Below are 8,620 nucleotides of genomic sequence, written 5' to 3' on the forward strand. Positions count from 1 at the left end.
AAAAAAAAAAAAATACAAAAGCTGTCACTGGAACAGGACCCTTTGAAAAGGTACATTTTTGTACCTTATATCTACCCCTAAAAGGTGCATTTTTGCACCTTAAAGGTACATATGTGTACCTAAATTGTACATAGTAGTATCTAAATAGTACATTATAGTACCTTTTGAAAAGGTATCGCCTCAGTCACAGATAGAGAGTGTGGCATCTAAAATGTAAGTTTTTCTGCACATGAAAAACTTAAAGACGGAAGCTACAAATGCATATTAAACCTTGTTTATATAATACTGAATTAATACATAGGTTTTTTGTATTACAATATAACAGTTTGACAGTATAACCATTTCATTCTGCTGTGTTTTGTTTCCGTATTCAACTCATTTTGACAGAATCCACTTTACCCAAACCTACAAAAATTGTGTAAAAAAAAAAAAGTTAAAAATCAATTAAAAGTCTTTCCTTTTTAATATTTTAATAATCTTTTTTTTTTTTTTTGCCGTGAGACAGCTGTGACAAACACACCAGAGAAAATATCATAAACAATATGTATTTAATAATTACGGTTACTGTGTTACTATGCAATATAAAAAAGTACATTATGATCATTTATGGTGTGCTTGTTTTGTTATTCTCAATAAAAAAGGTTGTCTTCGCAAATTTTCATCAAAATAGTGTGCTTTGCATCTGATACGGTTTTATAACATATTTTCAGACTTCACGAATCTTGCTTATTTTCCATATGGCTCATCCATTGTGGTATGTAATGCCTACTTTTCAAGATAAAATCTGGTCCAGAATAACAGAATTCTCACATTTGTTTCACTCATAAGTAAAACTGGTTGCAAACTTTAAACTATAAATAAGATATAATAAACATCTTCCAAATATATTTCTACTATATATTATGAAATAGTGAGATAAGTTTGCCTTTGATAAGAATATGGTTTTACATGTACCACATTCACTGTCAGATAACAGAAAAAAGGGTGATTTATGTTTTAAGCATTAGATTCTGAAGCAGCATTTGAATACTGCATCAGCTGCATGATTTACAGCATCAAGGCAACACTTGTTTTACAGCAAAAGATGAGAACCAGTATCATAAGTAAGTGTAACTCATTTTCAATGGAAACTTCCTCAGCTGTTTCATCACCTGCTTTCGCAGAAAAGAGAAGAAACTTTCGTAAGGAGAGGAAAACAATAGGAATAAAAACAACTGCTGATATGCATTACAGATTCTGAGAAGAGGATCAATATTTGACTTTCATACTGTGCCCAGAAGGAAGGTTTCTAAATACTGCATGGTGAGAGTAAGCCTTAGGAAACCCTCTACCAGTCCCCATTATGTCACCCTGTGATCTCTTTCTCTCTCGCTCTGTCTTTCGCTCTCGCACGCAGACATGTTTGCTGCATATACTGACTTTATAGTGCACATACAAAAGCAGTTGCACATGCACACATAAAGAAATGTGTACAAAGAGACAAACACATAAACACAGTAATACTATCTTGTGTTAGGTCTTGTCTGCTGTGTGTTTCTGTTAAAGCATGCTGTTTATTTGTGTACTGGTTATTTGTGCTCTAGTTGAGAATTGGAAAGGTGAACACTTACCCAGCATTAACATTAGTGCAGTTATAAGGTGAAAGGTGCATATTCTGAACCAACTTAGATGACAGTTGTAGCTTGTTATAAACTTGTGTGATCATATTGCCAGTAACATTTATAAAGCACAAGTGCATTAACCATAAAACTCTCGGGTTAGACCAGTTGAATGCGGTCAACCCAAGAGTTTTAAGGTTAAAATAAGGTATTTTCTTTGGATTTCTCCCCACCATGCTTCAAATGAAGACCAATGGAAAGTACCAATGCGTTTAAAATTGATCACAGCGATTTATTCTAAGAATGTACTGCATGTAGAGATTTAAAGGAAAATTCTGGGTCTAATATAAATACACGTAAGCTATCAATAAAGATCATTTTAACTAAAAAAAATAGATAAATTAAATTAAATTAAATAGCCAATTGCATTTTGTAATTATGGGACTAGTAGTTTAATTTGCAATATTCAAAACATCAGCCCTGCTACCTCTTTTGAGAGAGTTTTTACTTAAATCCTCCTCCTGACAAGAAACACATTTCCAATTAGGGACCAAGAAGTTCCTTCATGATTTTTGTCTCACGTGGATGATTATCGTATGAATAGCGCGCGTTAGCTCATTTTCTGACATTAAAGATAATGAGCTCAGACGGGAAAGACTGGACCTTGCATTGGTTTCATATGGATTACTTCATCAGAGAACATTTGTCTTCGATAAGACTTACGTCATTTAAAAGCAGACACTTCAAGCTTTCCATAGATATATCTCTCATGTCTGTGTGTGAAGTATTCTCTGAGTTTTGGTTCGTTTTAGTGACACGTTTCAGAAAGAAGTTTGCGGAGACAGAGACAGCTGAAAGCGCACCCTGTATATTTTCTTTATTTTACAAAAGCACAATGTTTTGTTGATATTGTGAATGTACACAAATAAAAGTTGACCCTTCACAGATTCAAATTATGTATTAGACTTATATGTACAATCAAAAATGGTGGAGCATTTTAAGTTATTTTCGCTGTTATCAGGAAAAAATGCAAGTGATCGCGCCGGTGCCTCCGTCGACCCCGCGCAAAACGTGATTTTAAAAGGCATATATATATATTTTTCTTAACACTACATTTGTAACGTATGTAACATACTTATATTGACTTTAGCAACTGTAATCAAATTACACAAATTTAAAATGGAATGCGTTACATTACTGCGCTACCAGAAAAAGTAATTAGATTACAGTAACGCATAAAAAAAATAAATAAAAAAAAAACAACCTTTTGCATCTTATAAAATTGTGTTGAAGAAGGCAACCAACATTTGTACAGCCTCCATATCGAGAGATGTACAGTATGCAGTTTTTGACTCATGGGTGCAAAAAAAGATGGGTTCCGACATCTGCCAGTTTGGGAGAATTGAGGAAAAATATGAACTGACAGATGTCGATTTTGAGCTGTGAAATAATGAGCCCTATCAGGTATAAAATAATCAATTTTAAAGCTATGAACATATATGAAAAAGTCCATTCTGCTCTTTAAGAGTACTTTTCTATACACAGTTCTGCTAACTGCTCCTTGCAGCTATATTTTTGTTTGTCTTTACAAACTGAGTTACAAGTCGAAATTATTTTATAATTGACATTTTAACATGCAGTTAATCCACAATTTCCTTTAATTAAGGGACAATTAGTCTGTAATGTCTACTTACTATAAACAATGAAGTGTGATATCCATAAATTAAGTCCTAAAATTAGTTTATTTTGTAACTAAATTGTAGCTAATTTAAACAGTGAAGCTTTAGGATAAATGGTATTTACGACAGTTTCCAGGGTTTAATTCTAAGTCTCCAAAACAGGAGCATATCATGCAAACAACATTTTAGATGTTCACCGCTGCCCAAAGATTTCTAAGTTGTTAGTGTCTTCAACCAACTGTAAAAAATAAAATAAAAAATTATTCTACCAATTTTTGGAAATGTGAATATACATTTTTGTAGCATTACATGTCATATAATCTCAGTTTTCCAAAGGAAATATGAAGCAGGATGTGGAAAGACCCAATCTGAAAAGAAAAGTATACAAAATAGACACAGTAGGGACAGCGAGGGATGGGGGGAGGTTGCGTTTCACACCAGAAAATGCTCACTCACACACACACTTGAACACTCCCACATACCTATTTTCTGTCTTTCACACACATACTGTCTTGAAACTGTGAAACTTTGTATTTTTGCTTTTATGGTTTGTGCTATTGTGCATTATCTGATGAGAGGCACATACAGTAGCTCCTCTGCGTCAAGACGGGAAGACCAAAGCAACCTTTACAGTTCCTCTCTCATGCGTTTACTACGTGTGTGCCTCTCTCTCTCTCTCTCTCTCTCCATCTCTCTCTTTTACCTCTTAGTTATCTCCTGTTCACACCTGCAGGTATTTCATATTTCTATATTTTTTTACCAGGAAACGACTGAGCTGAATCTCATGACGTTTCATCATGTAAATATTGTCAGACTGCCATTTGGGATTCTTAAAGGAATAGTTAACCTAAGTCAGGGGTGTCCAAACCTGATCCTACAGGGCCACTGTCCTGCAGAATTGAGCTCCAACACTAATTAAACACCTAAAGCATATGATCAAGGTCTTCAGACTCATTAGAAACTTCTAGCCAAGTATGTTGGAGCTGGTTGGAGCTAAACTCTCAGCATTGGCCCTCCAGAAGCAGGACTGAACACCCCTGACCTAAGTCAAAATTTACAATTTTGCTCATTTTGGTCCAACATTTTTTTTTCCCAACTAAAATAAATAGATGTTGGGACTGACAAGCTCCAAAATGACAAAAAAGTGCCAAACGAGCATCATAGTCCATACGGCTTGTGCTCTATATTCAACCCAGGCTCATTGGAAATACGTGCTTTATGGCGACGTTTCGGCAACACAGAAATTAAGTACTATACTGCACGTTTAAAATAGTTTTAAGTCATAACATAATATTGTGCAAGGAAAATTAGGCTTTCTTTATTGAAACTCTGTTTGTGTGTAAAGGAATAAAAGCTGTCAGAGTTTTACTGCCTTAGTGTTCATTTCAACTGGAAACTACAGCAATTTGTATGTATTGATACATTTTTGAGTTTTGCAGAAATGTAGGTAGAGGCATGTTTTTCCAATGAGACTGGATAGTCTATATTATAAATCTACTCCTTATACAAAACTATCATGACTTCGGAAGATATAGCATATAGTGCATGGGTCGTAAGGACTTCTTTTATGATGCTTTTAATCATTTTGAATCTTGACAGGCCCATTTGCTTTGAAATGTTGACCTTATGTGTTCCATGGGGGGAAAAATTCATACAGATCTGTAACAATATGAGAGTGAGTAAATAATGTCAGAATTTTCATTTTTGGGAGAACTATTCCTTTAAGGCCACTAGTTAACTCTAAGAGTGAACTGCTTCAGTTAGCAAAACATGTTAATGAGACGAGGTTATGACGTGGGGTTATGTCTATATATGTGGAAGGTATGTTACCTGGCTATGACAAACAGCACACAACTGACACCCAAGTAAGCGAGCAGAATATACATCCAGATGTCAGGGGATAGGGGGTTGAGAAAGGAGAACACCCCCGGGTTGGTGCCGTTGGGTTTGCGGTACAGTATACTTATCCCCAGCGTCATGAAGGGTTTGGAAAAGTCGATGACCTTCTCCCGCACGTATGTGATGGCCAGGGGTGCCACTGCAAGATCAGCTTTCTGCCAACAAATAACGCACAGGGAAAAGAGCGATAGGCTGTAAATCAGGGCGAGCAGAAGCATTTAGAGGAAATCAAATTAAGAAAACAGGGCTTTTACACATCACACACTCTGCCCCACAGCGTTTAAGAGGAAATTTAAAGCCCTCTCGTGGACTCGCGCTCTCTCTCTTGATTTACCTGCTACTGTTTCAGCACTTACTAAAGTCTTTCGTGATTTACTGGGTCTAAGGGAGCGGAAGAGAGCTGAACCGAATCCACTCTCTCAGCTACCCAAGTAGACTAAAATATGAAAATAGCAGTTATAAAAAAAGGGAAAATGAAGGGGATTAAATGTTTTGCACAGGTCTGCCGCTGTTGGCTCTCTGTCAAAAGCAGAAATAGCCTGTGTCTCTTAGCATATGTTTTCAGAGTCAGTTTGACTGTAACTTTTAGTCCACATATCAACATTTACATAAATTAAAGGCACAATATGTAAGTATCCAAAAAAACACTGTTATATAGTTTGCTGACTTGTGTACTTACATTATCCCAAATGTTTCGAAGAATGTTTAAATCCAGAGAAATAAGCAATTTTAACTAGTGACACGGACCGTGTCCATAGTGTCACTGTGTCGCCTGCCAATGACGTCATAACCACTCGATTTCCGGTTCAGCGGCCTCGTTTAGCTTCGACGGCTTTCAGCCTCACCCTGCTTCATTCTACTACATTAATAAATTATTAGTTCATCCATGAACATGATTTCTGGCCGAGTCCCGTCGGATTGCATCGGCTGTGGGGATGAAGACGACAACTCCCATGATTCCACACTCAGTCACGGCATCATCAAACTACGCCTTTGTCTATTTGTTTATTTTGAATATGCGCCCTCTAGCGGCGAAAATTACATATTGTACCAATTCATTTTTGTTACTGTAAATGAAAATATCTTAAAATACATGAAAAAAAATTGTAAGGTTGACGGAATGGGACTCATTTGCACAGTTTGGTAATTGTTATGACTGTCAAACCTAATCTCATGAAAAAAATTAATTATTTTACATTGACAAATTGGTTGTGTACTGTATTCTTACAGTTTTATTTGTACAAAAATGTCACTATTTTGCATTTTGATGAATTAGTGGTGAATTTGTTCTTGACAATTTGGTGGAGATTTGAATTTATATGAAAATGTCCCTTCTTTTACATTTCGATGAGTTGGTGGTGAATTTATGCGATTTCATTTGTACAAAAACGTCACTATTTTACACTTTGATGAATTGGTGGTGATTTCGTACAGTTTCATTTGTACAAAACAAATTTTAGAAGAAAAAAAATGTCTAACTTTCATTGGGGCACAGGTAGACTGTTTGAAAACATACAAATAAAATGTACTAATTCGCCAAAATGTAAAATAGTTATTAATTATTATGAGAGTGTGTTGCACCATCTCCTTACCAATATCTAATTATTTTCTTATCACCTATCACCTGCGTTTTTAGACTTAAGGATTACAAATAATGAGTATAATTACGTAATCATATTACTTCCTGAAAAAAAACACATATTTAGAATAAGTAATGTGCCTTTTTAAAATTAAATTGATTTACTATTAATATGCATGCACCCCAAACTAAATCAATCCTATTGTAATCAACAAAGTTGTCTATACTCAAAGTGATGTAACATCTATATTGGGGGGAGGGGGAGGGACACTACAAACTGGGGGAAATAATAATAATAATAATAATAATAATAAACAAATCTAAGTAAATACATAAATAATAAAACATAAATAATATTAAATCTGCAAGCCAAGCATTTTAAGGCATACTAGGAACTCTCCCAATGCAAACAATGTGGCAAAAGGTAGGCTCTATTATTATACTGATAATTTTAGGCTAATCAAATTGCAGTCTGTGTAGAGTGTTCCAAATCAGTCACTTATGGAGTTCCATTTTTATTGGCTGTTGCCTTGGAAGGCAGATAATGACGCTCTAGGCAACCGACTTGTTTGCTTATGCTTAGAAATGGCTTGCCCTGCCTACACAAACACTACTTAATATGCCCTCCTTTTTTTTTTTGTGTGGCCTGTGTGGTGTTGTCATCACGGTGACAACCGCAGCTGCAATAATCAAAACCATGTCTTCTTAGCATATCAATAAGGAGTGTGACTGTATATACCATGTCAGGGCTGAAATGTGTCAACTAGTGAGATTCTGCTGTATTGCTTATACCACTGTACATTCTCAGGAAAGGGAAAAAAACAGCAAGCAAAAAAATAATGTCTACTCTGTTCTGCTTCTATAGTGCAAGCAGCTTATGGGAGAAATTCAGATGTGTTTCTTCAATCGTGTCCAGTGTAAACAGATGTGAAGTAACAATGTAGCTTTTCACAGGTGTACGTAAGCCTATATACAGTCCATTACTGTTCAAACATGTGTGGTTAGTAAGATTTTTGGTAACACTTTATTTTAAGGACCAATTCTCACAATTAACTACCTGCTTATTAACATGCATATTACTAGCATGTTTATTAGTACTTATAAAGCACATTAATGCCTTATTCTGCATGACCATATTTTAGATCCCTTAATCCTACCACATACCTAAACTTAACAACTATCATAATAACTATTACCGGTAATAAGCAGCAAATTAGTATTTTATGAGGCAAAACTCATAATATTCATAGAATTGGTCAACAAACTAAATTTGTTATTTGATATTTATTTATTTATTTTTGAAAGAAGTCTCTTGTGCTCATCAAGTCTGCATTTATTTGATAAAAAATACAGTAAAAGAGTAATATTCTGAAATAGTATTACAATTATGTATATAATTATACAATTATATAATTACTTTCCAGCTGATAAAAAGATTGACAGCCAATAAAAAGCCATCCTGTTTTAAAGAGCTTGAGCATTCAAAGCAGCAGATGACAAAACTGCAGTGTGTGCACATAAAAAAAACAAAGTTATTGTGCGTTGGTGTGGATGCTAATACAGTTATCATTATAGTTCCCCTTCAGGAACTCGAGCTGCGTCGAGTCGCTTTGGGAACACCCCTGCGTGACCGCGTTCTGAAGCACGTGTCAAATCAGTCCAATGGAGCAGCGAGACGTCACCAGCGGGGTGACGCAAGCAACAAAGTTATTGTGCGTTGGTGTGGATGCTAATACAGTTATCATTATAGTTCCCCTTCAGGAACTCGAGCTGCGTCGAGTCACTTTGGGAACACCCCTGCGTGACCGCGTTCTGAAGCACGTGTCAAATCAGTCCAATGGAGCAGCGAGACGTCACCAGCGGGG

At 35.7% G+C, this 8,620-nt stretch overlaps 1 pseudogene; it reads right to left on the reverse strand.

Moving 5' to 3' along the window:
* Nucleotides 1-8,620, reverse strand: part of LOC107581745 (glutamate receptor ionotropic, kainate 2-like) — a 250,680-nt pseudogene that overhangs the window by 62,775 nt on the left and 179,285 nt on the right.

Source organism: Sinocyclocheilus grahami, unplaced genomic scaffold (genome assembly GCF_001515645.1).
Source record: "Sinocyclocheilus grahami isolate Dianchi unplaced genomic scaffold, SAMN03320097.WGS_v1.1 scaffold37.1, whole genome shotgun sequence".
Lineage (NCBI taxonomy): Eukaryota > Metazoa > Chordata > Actinopteri > Cypriniformes > Cyprinidae > Sinocyclocheilus > Sinocyclocheilus grahami.